This window comes from Falco punctatus (assembly GCF_963210335.1).
Source record: "Falco punctatus genome assembly, chromosome: Z".
NCBI lineage: Eukaryota > Metazoa > Chordata > Aves > Falconiformes > Falconidae > Falco > Falco punctatus.
In genome coordinates, this window is record NC_137586.1 from 23,087,934 (window position 1) to 23,101,936 (window position 14,003).

General features: G+C 41.8%; 1 long non-coding RNA gene across 1 annotated transcript; it reads right to left on the reverse strand.

The window, feature by feature from the left end:
• Nucleotides 1-1,944: 1,944 nt before the first annotated feature.
• On the reverse strand, nucleotides 1,945-10,185 carry LOC308056913. Its single transcript, XR_013925020.1, has 2 exons — nucleotides 10,002-10,185; nucleotides 1,945-9,965 (listed from the first exon to the last, which is right to left on the reverse strand). It is a non-coding gene; the product is annotated as an uncharacterized lncRNA (long non-coding RNA).
• Between the last annotated feature and the right edge of the window lie 3,818 nt (nucleotides 10,186-14,003).

Genomic DNA, 14,003 nt, shown 5'->3' on the forward strand with positions numbered 1-14,003 from the left:
TGGTATAAAGTAAAACACACTTTTGTTTTGTCACATGTTACAAACCCACATTTTTGTAGATGCTGCATATTTATGGGCTGGGAATTTCATGGACATCAGGGGAAAAAAAATTGGCTAACACTGAGTAAATTAGAAAATGTTTCCCTAATGGAAAGTAGTAACAGAACAAGTAGGTTTTAAAATATATTTAATTACTGCTTCAGTTATTATTTTCTATTAATAATTTAAACAGTTTGGGGAGCATCAGCCATCAACAGCACCCAGCTCTGCAATCACATAAAGACCAAGATAGGCAGCTCACACTGTCTGATCTAGTAAATTAAATGGGAATGCTCTTGGGCACTGAAACGAATGCGTGAAAGGGCCCACAGCTATGCTAACAAAATTTCTTAGCACCTGAAAGATAGTAGTTGCATGCAATATGTCTTTTACGAGTGGTCCCAGAGAAGGCACATGAATTGACTGGAAGTGGCAAATGACTGGAGCTGAAGGCATCCCAGGGAGAGCCCCTGCAGAACAAGGGGAGAAACTCCAGTGCATGGGCATGTTTGGACTACTGCCTAGCAAGCTGGAAAGCTGTAAACTGCAGTGGTAGATGCAGTTGCAGAATTCAGGTATATTGCCGCACTTAGAATTTGATGTCTGATCTTACACACACACACATGCACACACGTAACTGAACAGTTAAAATTGCATACTTCACACATCTTCTGTGATAAACTGCCCAGACTCTAGAAGAGGAAGGACTGACTGTTCCTTTGTCTAAATAGATACAAATTTCATATAATTCTGAATTTTGTTAATCTTACTTCACTTCCACACCCAGATTTTCTGCTATTCATTTTGTTTGATGTTGGCACCAAACAAGGCTGCAGTTACTAGCCTTTGGCATAGGATTGCTGAAATGGGATATTGCTGAAATTAGTAATAGTCATAAAATGAGAAAATGTGCAACAGCTGGTTATGCAGGATCCTCAGCTAGTGAAAGGGCAGGTTTGGCAGTAGTTAAGAATTTTTCCACAGATTGATAAAATTGAGTCCCAAAGGAATCTGTGATCATTTCACCCAGTCTTCTACACAGCACAGGCCATTTTATTTCTGCCAATTACTCCTATACTTACCCAAATAATTTATTATCTGGTTTTGATTTGAAAGCTTTTGGTCATAAAAAAAGAAAGATTGTGACAGTTTGTTCCAATATTTTACACCTGCATTGTTAAAGCTTAATATCCAGTTTGAATTAGTCTCATTCCAGCTTCCAGTTCCAATTTAGAGCAATTACACTTCTTAATAATCTTTTTTCTTTATAGTCAGAGAAAAGAGTATTTAATTGTAGGATATTTCAAATAAAAAAATGAAAGGATTGTAGTAATTTTCACAGTAAGCCTCTCTCCCAGTTTGGAAAACCTCTATAAAAGTTTGTGAAATGTTTTTCATTATACGTCTCCATAAAGAGTTATATTCACTAGCAGTTTTGGAGGTATTTCTGTAGCTATTGATAAGCACTCAGCTGCTTCCCCTGATTCATTGTTTGGACACTAAAGCACTCACTCATTTTGAAAATAAACACTCAAAATCACTTTTCCTTTTCAAGGATAATTGAGACGTATTACATTTTCAACCTTAACAAAGCCTTTGCCAGTCTGTGATGCTATCATCCCTTGTAAATGATGTTCACACTGGCTGGGTATAATAAATACATATTTAATACACAGCATTTCTCAAAATATTTTTTTAAAAAAATCTGTAATGTTCAGTATGCTAAGGTGTGCTGATTCCACTCCAAAGCAGAGGCTTTTGGGTCACCTGCAGAGTACTGGCCATTTGAGACAATTTGAGAACTGGTAGGCTCAGGGCAAAGTCAAGAATTTGGCTACAGTTGGACTCAATAGTATGTTACACTGCCCTTATTTCCTTCCATGGTGATTTTAGCTGTCATAGATGTTTCTTCCCCCTCTTCCCAGATTAAACCTTTTTTTTTTTTTTCCAGATGACCTTCTTAGTTTTATTGGGGGTGCTGTTCTATGCAAATTTCCCTAAGTGACAAAGCTAACCTAAGTGACTCCTGTCTCCAGCTCCTCATTCCTACCTCATCCAGAAGGCATCGCTCCTCAGCTGGTTTTGCACAGCTTGGTGGAGTCCAGCTGCAAACTGAACCACTAATACACTAAGATCACCCAGTCTAAAAAGGAATGACAGCAACATTTTGGGGGAAACTTCCTTCCCATGGCCCATGGCCCAGGGCACAGCACAGCTCATACATGCTGGCACTGTCAAAAGTGAGCTGATGACAAACAGCAATGTAAAAATAAGAACATTATCTGACTTTCTGCATAAAACCAGTTATGAATTTGATGGTGTGTTCCAGCTAGAGCAACATAAACACAGCCTAAAGTAAAACATAAAAACTGCATGCCTGATTTATATCAATTTCTTATAAACAAGTGATTCAATAATGTGTTACTTTGGTATTGATGACTGTGAAACTATGTCCTCACTCTGGAGTGAGACAGCTTGAAACATTAAAGAGGCATCAGTGGTACCTGTTTTTCTAACTCTGATATCTGATGTGAATTTCCAGCAAAAGCTGGAAAAAGATCCCATCATACAGAGTTTAGGTGGTGGTGGCATCAAGTGTCACCTCTTCTCCTATATACACATACGTATACTTCCAATATCCACTCCTTTGCCTCCTCAGATACAAACTGAGTGTAATAAATTGGAACCTTTCTTTGAATTGAGAATTGTGTAAGCAGGACAACGTTCTGTTCCCCTCTTTCACCCTCTCTTAGAACAGATTTAAATAACAGATTCTGTGTATCCTGTAATAAAGAGTTCTGTAATCTTTTTCTGATAACTATTGTTCACATTATTAATGAAAGAGGAGTGTCACACAGTGGCTGAAGAAAGGTTTGCTGGTACACAGCTCTCCTGGTCTCAAATTGCTCCCTTCACAGCCCTTGCAGGAAGATCAGACCAAGTATAGTCGACTGTCTGGCAGAGAGGCGATTAATAGAAGTCCAGTCTGTTATTTAACTTTAGGTCTAGACAAAACATGTAAATATTTAATAATGAAAAATACAAAAGAATTTGAAAAACAGAGGATGTTAGGAACAGTTAACAAACAATTTGGGAGAAGGAATGGATGCCATAACTATGTCAATCTGGGGCAAAACAACGTAAACTCAAGGAGAACTTAACAGTTAACTAGACCAAGCAGAAAATTACTTTCACTATGTGTGAACTACCCTAATCACCATACTAAAAGATCCACTCCCCAGCAAAGGAAGCCCCCTACTAACAAAGCCCCCTCCACACAGAACATGGTTGGTGAGCAAAAAGAAGGCTGTACCTTCGAATGGAGACAAGGCTTATAGGAACTGAGACTTAAGCTGACTAAATAACTGTAAACAATTGTTCAAAGTGTATGAAGTGTTTTGCTATGTGTTAGGAGGGAGCTAGTTTTTGTGAATTACTACTTAGCTTCCTACTTTGCACAAATTAGTTTAAAAAGACAGAAGAAATACCTTCACTCGGTATGTCAATTGGACCCACCTGCAGGACAGCACAAGGATTCTACTTATCTAATGAGTTACAATAAAGAAGGTATGTCAGATATCCACCAGCATCTCATCCTTTCAGCCCGGAAAAAAAAAACCAAAACAAAACCAACTAGAAATATTAAAGGGGTAACCCCATCCCCGTTTATTATAATGAGCAGCTCTGGAGTCACACCTCATGAAACACCACTGCAGAGGCTACTCCTCCACTTCACAGCACACAGCAGATGGTCAGATGTGCCTGAGTCTCCCCTGACAGATTTCCAAAAAACTAATGCAGCTCTGTTGAGGGAGCAGAAAAGGAGTCAACAGCCTGCCATATGAAACCCAGCTGAGGAAAAGTTCACAGTCCATTTTAAAAGTCCTTTTCCACAGAGAAAAACCACAAAGGAAAAACAGATTATCAGGAATATCTTGTTTTGCTGTGATGCGATTATTTTCCACGTGTACAAACTGGTATTGCCAGTTTAGACAGCCTGATGGTGCATTTATGGATATTCTCCCTAGTGTTAATAATGTGGCCTGTTGTGTACAATATGACATTAGCTGTTCTTTTAAATTTGCTTTTTCACTGTAGTTATGTAATAATGGACTCTATCAGTTCTGTTCATCTCCCATCATGTTCCATTAGTATCTCCCCTCAGGGTATCCAAGACTGTGAATTTTTACCGTGTATCTTATACGTGATTATGTTTGACTGCTTGTTCCTAAATGTTCACCACTGTTTATTCCATCTGTCCAGCCTGGTTTGTTTTTCTGGGTTAAGTAAAAATAGCTTCTAATTGCATCAATTACTTAATGAATTATGAAAATCATACTCATGTATTCCTCTGAAAATATATACAGTTCCTTTGTCCTTTTGTGGCTTTTGGTGCAGTGGATTCCAGGGTAACTCAATTCCGTGAAGATCACTGAATGCTTATTAAGATATTTTCCCCTATATGAATTTACAGAAAAAGTTAACCTTTAGAAATAGAATATATACAAATAAAGGGAATACTATTATCATTTGGTTTACAGATGGGATTCACAAAAGGAATGCTCTTTTGAGTTTGGACTATTTATTGTGCCAGGAACAATCTGAATTCCAGTCCTCCTATCTTTCCTCCAAGGTATTTAAAACCCACTGTAGTCCAGTGATATCTGCAGACTTTCTCAATACGTTATTTCACCATCCAGGCCATTAACAAAATTCTTGAACAGAAGCCTGCCCTAGACAGACTGCCTAGACTTATGCAGTACTCCTGAAATGACCTCCCAGATGGAGAGCCAGCCACCTAGAATTGCGTTGTGTTTCCCTTTTGGATAACTGCTTTATCTCATCTGGACCACATTTCCTTAGTTTGCATATAAGAATGTCATACAGGACAATGACAAAGGTCTTAACTGAAGCCACTATATCATATAACTTGCTTCTCCCTCATTTACTAGACTGGTTCTCCTACCGGAAGAGGAAATTAAATTTGCTTCCACTATTTGATCTTGACAAATCTACATTGGATATTGATTAAAGTATTTTAATATTTTAATAATTTAATCAGTGTTGTTATCCCACAGATACTCACAAAACTGATTGTTCTAGCACTTAAACCAATACTGACATCAGGCTGACACACTTGTAATTCTCCAAGTCCTTCTCTGCTCCTTTTCAAGGTATATGTCATGTGTTTTATCCTGTCCAGATTCAAAGTGATAATCTCTACTGATTCCAAGGCTGCTCAGGATTTGTTCAATAATGCAGTTTCACGAGCCCTTGCAACCTGTAGCAATACAGCATATACACATCCTTTAATTCCCTTTGTTTTATGGTCTGTTTACCCTTGTAAAGAAAAGTGCATTAACCAAGTGGTAATAAATGGCTCTTTGAGAGAATGTTTCATTCTTTTCTGTGCCCATGATTATTTAACCACCACTCTCCCTTACACAATAGGCCTATCAGTTCCTTTCTCTTAAAAAAAAATGTCTGCTTCTTGATTTTTTTGGTGTTATTTACTCTCAAGTATAGTCTTTTTAATTTTGTCTTTATATACCTATGTTTGCTTGTCCATTAAAGAACAGCAAATGCAGTCATATTTCTCCCTTTTTGTGTTATTCTCTTTTTTTCTCCACAGCAGGTCAGTTTGTCGTTCTGATCTCAATAGTTTCTTTCACTACTTTCTCTCACATATTCCTTGAAACGATCACTCTCATACCCCACCAACCAGTTCTTTGCATTCATTCAGTTCTCCTTTTAGGAACACAAGAAATCTGAATTCTGTTCCATATTAAAGTACTCCCGATTTCCAAAGTAATGGAGGCCTTTTGACACTTGCCTTTGTACTCTTACTTCTGCATGCATGGTTGTAACTATTAAATATGCAAATCTAAACAGGTTCTACTTGCTATTTAGTCATTTCTGTTCCCTAAGGAATTTTCATTTTCTTCAATAGTATTGTTATTCCCATTAGTTCTCTGGTACACCATACTAGCAAACATCTCCTACTAGGTTTTTTTCTAATTACTTACTGGTTCCTCCTAGGTAAGACTCCAGCCACCAACTCAGAACAACATCAGATTCATTCAGGATCATGTGTTGGAAGAAAACAAATTACATAAGACAAGAAATGGCATTATCCCTTATCTAAAGCAATCACAGGTGATTCCATCCAAAAGGTAATAGGTCTATAACCTGTGGGTTACTTATGCATTATGCTAGAAATTGGGCAAACAATCACATGAATGATGATCTGGTGATGATCTAAGATGATCTGGTGTGGTGTCTGACATAGGCAGTATTTCTTGGATCCATCTGCTTGCATTTGTGTGAGGTGAGGCTTAATTTGGTAGGCTGAATGGAAACTGAGCTGATTCACTAACGATCTGGATTTACTCCAGAGGCAGCAGTGCTATCAAGGATGTAGGCCACAAGGCTAGGGCAGTAAGCTTTCTGGTTTTGCTCTGACACCACACATCTCACAAAGCCCAAAGGAATTCAACTGTGGCAACTCACTCAGGACTACTACACATTTCAGCTGTATGGAGACATTAGATCAGGACTTTGGTTAGCAGCACGTGTGCTGAAAAAACCACAGAGAGATGCTTATGTATGTATGTCTTCCGCTCACCTCCCAGACAGGCCAGTTGCTGAAAGCTTAGAACACTGCTTATCTCTCTCTCTAAGGACTTCTGGGTTCTGCTGATGCTACAAGGATGAACAGAAGTTTTTATACCTTTATGTTTGCCTTTACGCTATGTAGATCATACATGCTCAGTGTAACATTGAAGAATGTACAGACCTGTGCTCAAATATTACAAAGGTAAACACATAATCTTAACCACCTCATACACGTAAGTCTGTACTATACAGAACTTGTTTATCTTCTTGTGGACAATTTTATCCTTTATTGCCTTTAAATTTCTCTGCTTTACAATAATACATAGCAAATGCTAAAATGTTGCCCAAGATCACATGACAGTATTTTACGTTCCTTCTGCTTTGATGCCTACCCCATCATGCAAGGTAATAGAGAATTATTCTTTTAAGGACCTAATCTTCACGTGAAACAATAAAGAAGATTCTATTTCACTATTTCATAAATATGAATAGAAAAGTGACAGTCAGAGTTCCTAATTTCTGCCTAAAGGTTGTGAATCACTCCTGCTATGCAACACTTAAAGTCTGTCAGCAATGTCTTTTAAAGGTGTCTAATCTTTTAGAAGTCTCCCTGCAGTATTTACTGATTATAAAAATAATATACAGCTGCATGCCATGCATCACATGGGGGGGAGTGTGTATTCTTTAAAACAGATTTATTCAGCCATTGTGCAATAGTCTCTGCAATGGAAATCATGTTTAGTGATGAATCACTTTCTATTGGAACCATCTGTATCTGCATGAAATCACTAAAATAATAAAATAGTTAGTCAAGATTCAAATTTAAGGCAAATAAACCTATTAGATACAATACCAAATATTTATTTGTCTCACTGCTTCTCCATATTTTTCTGACTTAACAGAATACCAGAAAGAATAAGGCAGGTACGACTTCTCAGATCTACAATAGACTTTATACAGCCAGAGTCACAGTAAGCACATAGCCAGACACATGTCATAAAAATAAAACACTCATTCCATTAATGATCCTCAGACTTGTTAGAAATCAATTCCATCAACAGAGGAGAAGAAACCCCTTACAATGCTCCTCTTTCCTTCTCAGTAAACCTGTACCATATGCAGTGTGTTGTCCTTCAAAACAGGGCATCCGTTCTGTTTCTGTAGGCAGGATCCCAAAGACATGCTGATAGCACAGGTGGATTGTAGCTCCTTTGGGAGTGTTGTGCCCAAATTCTTGGCAGCACTTACACGTTCACAGCTCTCCGCTTGTGTTACGAGCCTTTTCCCAAGGCCTGTTCCCATGTGCCCTAGATAATCCAAATGGCAGTACCATGAGCTGGCAGGGACTTTGGCCTGTGGGAGGAATCCTTCCCTTGGTCGTTTACATTTGTCAGGTATAAATTCAGAAGGAATCTGCTGACTCCAGCATATCCTTCAGAGACAGTCTGAGTATGAATCTTAGAGGTCACACCCACTCATGTTGAACAGCTGTTTTTTTTCCTTCTAGTACCCAAGAGTGTGCCTGGGGATTTTAGGTGGCTTAAGTAACTCCTGGAGATGCCATCTTGTGTGTCTTCTCCTCAGCATGTGTTCTGAGGAACAGATACATGTGATATGTCCCTTTCAGAAAAAATTCTGTCATTACAGGTGTTAATTCCATATTTAATCAAATCTGTTCAAAATAAATTATTTAAGATGTGGGAAGATGCTTGCCCCCTCTCCCTTTTCCATGCCTAGATGGCATTACAGAATTCTCTTTCAGTCTTCTCCCTGCATCCTTGATTTTGACATTTACCACAGTCACACCGTCAACTTTATACAATTATACCTCAAGAAATGTAACTCACTTTGAAAGTCCAAATATACTTGCAAGTTTTCTCATTCACAACGATCTACACAAGCATACTTGCCACATAGTCTTCTAGGAACAAAACTTTCAGTACTATCTGTGATCTGAGAAGCAAGTTAATGCCTGCATGCTAATGCGTTTCATCTACTCTTCCCGTGAGAACTCCAGGGTCTGTTCCACCTTCAGTCAAGAGACCTCTCTCTGTGTTTGCCACTGAACTAGGTAGATGGTGTAATATCAGCAAATATTAACAAGTAAATTTTTATGCCACCACTACATAAGTGGGCAAGGGTCTGGCATGAAGGACAGAGATCTCAGTGAAATACATAGGGGAAATGTTTTCTCAAGGCTTGAAAGAGCAGACAGAAAACACAGTAAGATGCACTGAAACTTGGACTGTTAAGCACAGATAAAATTAGCGAATGAAATATAAAAAGGACATGAAAAAAAATCAGCAGTTGCATTTTCTCTGTAGTGAATTCTCAACAGTGAAAATAATTACTTTCTGCTCAAAGCAGGACTTGCTTATAGTCCTAGTCATGAAAATATTGTGTATTTTCACACTTTTACCTGTATCCACAGTACCAAATTTTATTGTCTTCAGATCACAGCTGAGTAAACTTTCTTATCATTACAGAGTTCTCATATACATTAACAGAAATGTGATTCTGCACATTTTTCCTTTATTTGATGGAAATTCATGGCTGATATACATTGATGTTTTATTCACCTCTATTTTATCCAACCTGATCTCTCCTGCCTGTTCACTGACAGAGAATCATAAAGTTACAGAGCAAGATCGGGATGTCCTTTGAAAACAGATCTTTCTTTTGACTTCCCCCTGCTTTGCTACTGCAACTGTGGAAACTTTTACCTAATGCTTCTGGTTTAAATGCTTCTAGTATTTACCACAGTTTTGATACCTTCAAAATCCAGTCACCTGTAGACAACTACAATTTGATAAATCTAAATTAACTTATTCTCCCAAAGCTATTGGTCCATTGTCTTGCTCATAAAGCCCCATAACAAACATACTGTAGCACAGTTCTGTATGAAGAGAGTTTTCTATGTATCTATAGCCTGACTATCTAGACAGTTAGAAAATCCAGAGTCCACAATGCCTCAAAAAAAAAGTTATTTTCTGTTTTGTCTTAAGGAAAAGAGAAAAAAATCCTGACCTTGCCATTAAGCCTGGCTAAAGTTGCACAGTCTTCTAGATGCAACAAATTCTTCTCTCTTCTAATAAAAAACAGTTTTTCAGTATTCAGACATCTGTTATGATTCGTCATGCCAGGAGTTGCTTAGAGTAACAACAAACTCCCTGGGAAAGTCCTATGGAATGCAAAAGTGAAGAAATCAAGGATGAAATTAGAAAATCAGATTTCAGAACTTACTCAAAAAAGCTGATTTGTACACAAGAAAGACATCCCTCCAAAAGGATTTTATTTACAAATTGTATGCTCTTGGATTGTTGCCTTTACAGGCCCTACCTAGCAACATTGGATGGTTCTTAAAAACCTCTGTGAAGTAATCATTTTTCCATTAAGTTCTATTAATATTTCCCCTATAAATGTTACTTCTGAAAAAGCAAATTGAACCTGGTATTACAGCATCACAGAATCACAGGACGGTCAGCGTTGGAAGGGACCTCTGGAAATTGCCTAGTCCAACCACAGGCGAAAGCAGGTCACAAAAGATCACATCCAGTTGGGTTTTGCGTATCTCCAGAGAAGGAGACTCCACAGCCTCTCCGGGCAGCCTGTTTCAGTGCTCGGTCACCCTCAAGGTAAGGACGTTCTGCCTCATATTCAGGTGGAACTTCCTCTGTTGCAGTTTGTGCCTGTTGCCCCTTGTCCTGTCACTGGGCACCACTGAAAAGAGCCTGGCCCCAGCCTCTTGACGCTCACCCTTCAGATATTTGTGGACACTGATAAGATCCCATCTCAGTTTTCTCCAGGCGAAGCAGGCCCAGCTCCCTCAGCCTTTCCTCAGAAGGGAGATGCTCCATCTCTCTACCATACAGGGCATCTCTGTAGCCCTCCCTGGACCCTCTCCAGTAGTTCCCTGTCCCTCTTGAACTGGGGAGCCCAGAACTGGACACAGCACTCCAGATGTGGCCTCATCAGGGCAGAGCAGAGGGGGAGGATCACCTCCCTCGACCTGCTGGCCACGTTCCCCTAATGCCCCCCAGGATCCCACTGGCCACCTTGGCCACCAGGGCACACTGCTGGCTCATGGGCACCTTGCTGTGCTCCAGCACTCCCAGGCCCTTCTCCGCAGAGCTGCCTTCCAGCAGGTCAGCCCCAGCCTGTGCTGGTGCGTGGGGTTGTCCCTCCCCCGGTGCAGGACCCTACACTTGCCTCTGCTGAACTTCATCAGGTTCCTCCTCACCCAACTCTCCAGCCTGTCCAGGTCTCGCTGAATGGCAGCGCAGCCTGCTGGGGTATCAGCCCCTGCTCCCAGCTCTGTATCATCAGCAAACCTGCCGAGGGGACACTCAGTCCCTTCATCCAGGTCACTGATGAGTAAGCTGACCAGGACTGGACCCAGTACTGACCCCTGGGGAACACCGTGAGCTACAGGCCTCCAGCCAGACTCTGCGCCGCTGATCACAACCCTCTGAGCTCTGCCATTCGGCCAGTTCTGCATCCACCTCTCTGTCCACCCATCCAAACCACACTGCCTCAGCTTACCTATGAGGATGTTATGGGAGAAAGTGCCAAAAGCCTTGCTGAAGGTAGACAACATCCACTGCTCCCCCCTCATCTACCCGGCCAGGCATTCCACCATAGAAGGCTACCAGATTGGTCAGGCATGATTTCCCCTTGGTGAAGAACCTGTGTAGACTACACCTGATAACCTGTTTTTCTTCTGCATGCTTCAAGATGAACTCCAGGAGTAGCTGTTCCATCACCTTTCCAGGGATGGAGGTGAGGCTGACTGGCCTGTAGCTTCTTCCTGGGTCCCCCTTCCTGCCCTTTTGGAAGACTGAAGTGACACTGGCTTTCCTCTGGTCCTCTGGCACCTCTCCTGTCCTCCATGACCTTCCAAAGATGATGGAGAGTGGCTTAGCAGCAATATCTGCCAGCTCCCTCAGCACTCAGCAGTGCATCCCATCAGGGCCCATGGACTTGGGGGTGTCAAGTTTGCCTAAATGACCTCTAACCTGATCCTCCTCAATCAAGAGGAAGTGTTCCTTTCTCCAGACTTCCTCTCTTGCCTCCAGCATCTGGGATTCCTGAGGGCTGGCCTTGACAGTGAAGACTGATGCAAAGAAGACATTCAATAACTACGTTTCCTCTGTGTCCTTCATTACCAGGGCACCCACCTCATTCGGCAGCAGGCCTGCATTTTCCCTGCTCTTCCTTTTTTTACTGATGTACTCAAGGAAGCACTTCTTGTTGCTCTTGATGTCCCTTGTCAGATTTATTTCCAAAGGGACCTCAGCTTTCCTTGTCACCTCCCTGCAATTTCTGACAGTGCTCCTATATGCATCCCAAGTGGCCTGTCCCTTTTTCCACATTCCATAAACCTCCTTCTTCCGTTTGAGCTTTGCCAGAAGCATCTTGCTTATCCGTGCAGGCCTCCTGCCCGTTTGCTTGATTCCTTACTCATAGGGATACACCGGCCTTGAGCTTGGAGGAACTGATGCTTGAGTTTTAGCCAGCTCTCTTAGACCACCCCCACCCCCCACCCCCACCCCCGCCCTTTTCAGCCCTAACCCATGGGATTCCTCCAAGCAGGTCCTTGAAGAGGCTAAAGTTAGCTCTCCTGAAGTCCAGGACTGCAATCCTACTTACTGCCCTGCTTCCTCCACGCAGGATCTTGAGCTACCATCCCATGGTCACTGCAGCCAAGGCTGCCCCCAACCCTCACATCCTCAATCAGTCCTTCTCTGTTTCTTAGTACAAGTTCCAGCAGTAGACCTTGCCTTGCTGGCTCCTCCACCATCTGTGTCAAAAAGTTATCATCAATGGTCTGCAGGAACATCCTGGACTGCCCGTGCCTAGCTGTATTTCCTTTCCAGCAGTTGTCAAGGGGTTGACGTCCCACATGAGAACCAGGGCCTGTGACTGTTACCCTCCAGTTGTCTGTAGAAGGCCTCATCAGCTTTCTCTTCTTCATCAGGTGGCCTGTAGTAAACACCCATAACAGTGTCCCCCTGTTAGCCTGCCCCTTAATTCTTACCTATAAGCTCTTGGCTCACTCTTCATCCACCCCTAGGTTGAGGTCAGTACCTTCCATTAGGAAAAGTTAACTTGATATGAACTTTTAAATAAAAGAAACAGGAGGAGTTCAAATGCATCTTGACAGTTGAATACATAACAAACACAAGCTGAAAAGTAACTGTCTTCCATAACCCCAGGAAATAGAAAAAAATCTGTTACTGTAAGATTTTATTCTTTTTTTTATATCTCAGGTTTCACATGTACTAGAAAACAGGTTCTTAGTTTGGGACTTGTGAGGAGATTGGGTGGTATTAAGAACATCTTTCTCTTAACAGCTGGATGAAGATGTTGAAATTCAGGGGCCAAATATACTTGAGAACAAATCACATAATAGTGTGACGATAACAGCACTAACATACTTCCTTGGCCAAACTTTTGCTGATTTTCTATTTCTATTTTATTATACTGAAATATTTCCTTTTCACTTTTTCATCCAGAAAAGTACTACTGACAATCTAGTGCCCAATATATTTAAGTGTTTTAAAGGAAAATACATCAAAAGTGGTACCTACCAAGGGCAAACCTATCTCACAAAAAGACTGAATTTGGAAAATGTTTTTTACAGAAAACCTCCAGCGAGATGCCAGCTTTTACTGGAAGCACTGTATTGGTAGAAGCAAGTTTTGGTAGAAGCAGGGCTACAGGGGTGGCTTCTGTGAGAAAACACATCTTCCCCCATGTCTGACAGAGCCAATGCCAGCCAGCTCCAAGATGGACCCACCACTGACCAAGGCCAAGCTCATCAGTGGTGGTGGTAGCACCTCTGAGATAACATACGTAAGAAGAGGGGATGAAAACTGCTGTGGAACAGCAGCTGTAGAGAAGAGTGAGACTGTGTGAGAGCAACAACCCTGCAGACCCCCAGGTCAGTGCAGAAGGGGAGCAGGAGGTGCTCCAGATACTAGAGTGGAGGTTCCCCTGCAGCCCACGGGGAAGATCGTGATGAGGCAGGCTGTGCCCCTGCAGCCTGTGGAGGTTGACAGTGGAGCAGATATCCACCTGCAGCCCAAGGAGGATCCCATACCAGAGCATGGATGCTCGAAGGAGGCTGTGACCCATGGGAAGCCCATGCTGGCACAGGCTCCTGGCAGGACCTGTGGCCGTGTGGAAGGAGGAGCCCAGGCGGTAGCAGGTTTGCTGGCAGGACTTGTGGCCCTGCGGGGGACCCACACTGGAGCGGTCTGATCCTGAAGGGCTGCACCCCGTGGGAGGGACCCATGCTGGAGCAGGGGAGGAGCGTGAGGAGCCTCCTGCTGAGGAGGAAGGAGCAG